The sequence below is a fragment of the Morone saxatilis genome, unplaced genomic scaffold (genome assembly GCF_004916995.1).
Source record: "Morone saxatilis isolate NCDOM2014 unplaced genomic scaffold, NCSU_SB_2.0 Contig11, whole genome shotgun sequence".
Classification (NCBI taxonomy): domain Eukaryota; kingdom Metazoa; phylum Chordata; class Actinopteri; family Moronidae; genus Morone; species Morone saxatilis.
The window spans coordinates 19,007,227-19,010,275 of NW_023339663.1; the positions used below are offsets into that span (position 1 = coordinate 19,007,227).

The window sequence follows — 3,049 nt, forward strand, 5'->3', positions numbered from 1 at the left end:
TGTGTGTGTGTGACAGAAAGAGAGGGGAGAATAAGAGGCCAGAGGGTCAGTAAACCAACTCAAAGTGGAGCCTTTTCTTTACATGTTCTCTTAAACACACACATAATCACGTGAATACACACACACACAGCCCTGTCTGTGTGAAATATTGAATGTTTCTTGCCCAGAGGAGAGGAGAGGAGAGGAGTAAACGGGCAGGGGGGTAAACTGAAGGAATGAACGAACATGGGGCACCCACCCACCAATATGTAGCAGCTAATTTCTGGAGCGAGGCAATTAAAAGGCCTGACTATATTATGAGAACTTCCCCTCTGGCAATGGCTGTCTGTCCATTTTTAATGAGGTCATAATGATGCGTCAGCTGAAGACCGAAAGGTCACAGGGGCGGGGCTTAAATCTGCCTAGAGGGAGGGAGGGGTGTAAAAGAACAGGGGTATTATTGCAGGTAAAAGATTTGCTGAAAAATAATGAAACAGGAGAAGATTAAAACAGATTTTTAACAAATGCTAACCTCATAAAATACATTTTGCTTTATTTATTTGACAAGTTAAAACAGTAAACAAGCAAAGGTTATAACAATGTACCTGTCACCGTTATTTCTATTACACAGCTGGCAAGGCAAGACAGACATAATACATTCAAATTCAGCACTAATTTATAGAATTGCCATGAACAGAATACAAAACACAGATCAGACATTTGAACATGAAAGGCTTTGGCAGATGCACACAGTCTAGGAGCCAGCAATATTCAGTATGCATGTATATTGTACATATGGTCATATTGACAGATTTGCTCCCTTACAACGTAGCGGCTTTGATGACGGCACGTCTGATAAATCATGGTTAAACAGACAGAATGTGTTGAATCCAAAACCAAAGCTTCCGTCTCTATATTGCCGTAAACGGCCAGCTGGATTCGGATGGTAGACTACTAGAGAGACAAGTCCACGGACTGCAAATATAAACCTTGGCACACTTCCCCACACATGCACACACACATACACAGACACACACACACAGCCCGTGCCAACTTTGGCCGTGCTCCCCACGGCCTCTAAGACCTAATGAGTGAGATCGGGTGGAAGGCCCCAGTCTGTGTGAGTGTTAGCGCTTATATGTGTGTGTGTGTGTGTGTGTGTGTGTGTGTTTGGTGTGTATATACAGCTGGTAGTGTGCGTCATAACTCTCTTCATAGCTCAACAATCCTGACTGCTGCTATCCAATCTCATTTCTGCACACACATGCAGTCGCACACACCACAATCAAGGCGACACATGTTCAAAAGACACAAAGGACACATCGTAAAGGACACATTTCTTGAAAGATGTCAGGTAAAGAAGAGAATCCAAGAAGAAAGGCGGAAAGAACTAAAGTAGAGGAAGACTAGACAAGGAGAGAGCAAGTGATGGGGAGCGGGACAAGAGGAGAGGACGGGGAAACAGAGGAGGGGAGCGCCAGACAACTGGTGGCGTCTGGTGTTCCCCCATGGGAAACTTGTAGCTAAATCTGGCCCTGTAGCGTCTGTCCTGAGCGAGTGTGTGTGAGTGTTTGTGTGTGTGAGTGGCATCTGGTTGCATCCCAGCTAGAAAGGAGCGATAATGGAAAAACTGTGAGAGATCTGCCTAAGTGGTCTCTTTCACATACACTTTCTTTCTGTGTTGTCTTGAGAGGAGAGGAGATGTGGCAATAGCAATGTATTTAATAGAGGATATAAACACAATGTTGCTATTGTTTTCACTTGTACAAGAATAAGTATACAAATGTAAAGTATAAGTGTAAAAAAATAGTATAAATGTAGCAGTGTATTTCATAAACAGGGGCTTAAAATAAAAAGGGCTATTAATGTAGAAAAGGCAACATTTTCATAGGGACCTCACATGGTCTCACACACATGGCCACATTCACACATACACACATATTCACACACCAGTGACAGCCACCTGCCCACTGCCTCAGGCAGTGTTGTTCTGATCTGTTCTGGTCTAAACAAACGTCACTGCATGACACTACACACATTCCTCTTAACCTTCCCCCTGCCCCTCTCCTGTGCTCTCTTTATTTTTCTTACTTTCTTTAAGATCTTGTGTCAATTGTTAATCAAAGCATAAAAACCTTTACTGACATAAAACAACAAAGTTACAAAATAATCTTTATTCTTGTATGCCTGTAGCTAAATATATATATGCATATGTTGCATGTTTATTTATTTTTCTATTTCTAATTCTTCCTCTCACACAGAGCATTCAGAGATACACACACACTCACACACACACATTAGATTTAAATGGGTCTGTTGTTTTACCCAATCTACTCGGCCCTCAGTTCTTAAACATAGGAACACCTTTTATATTATGACATCAACACTGCGGTGTAACACACACACACTCACAAATACACACACAGAAACATAAGGTGATAACCTTTTCTAACGGGGATGAGAGACTTCAACCCTGTTACAACTTCAATTACCATAAAACTCCACTCTCTCCCTCAGTGTTTCCTTCTCTCTGCCGCTTTAAATGCTCTCTTCCTCTTGTGCTTTTTTGTCATCCCTCTTTCTCTTTGTTCTGTGAACCGAAATCAATCATTTTATTTGTCTTCCTACTCCTCTACCTCTCACTCCTGTTCTCATCCTCTTTCATTCTCTCATTCTCTTATCATATCATTGACCATCTGAAATCAATCCATTTTGTCTTTCTCTCCGCTTTCCTCTTTTCCTCTCTCTTCTGCCTTTCTCTTCCCATGCTTGTCGCTTCTCTCTTCAAAAGCACTTAAGTGTCAAAGGCATTTCACTCGCAATCCCTCAACTGCTCAAACACACACACACACACACACCTACACACACACACACACACACACATACGCTGACATAGAGTGACGCCAGTGCAGTGTAAAATCTATGCTGATGTGATCAGTGCAGATCTTGCTATTGACAGGCAGCAATATTCCCACGATGGGAATGATTCACCTTCATCACTGTCACAGTGTGTGTGTGTGTGTGTGTGTGTCTGTGTGTGTGTAGGTGTGTCTGTGTGTGTGTATGCATG

The 3,049-nt window shown here is 42.3% G+C and overlaps 1 protein-coding gene across 1 annotated transcript in view; it reads right to left on the reverse strand.

The window, feature by feature from the left end:
- Positions 1 to 3,049, reverse strand: part of esrrga (estrogen-related receptor gamma a) — a gene marked incomplete in the record, with an annotated part of 76,502 nt that overhangs the window by 31,688 nt on the left and 41,765 nt on the right.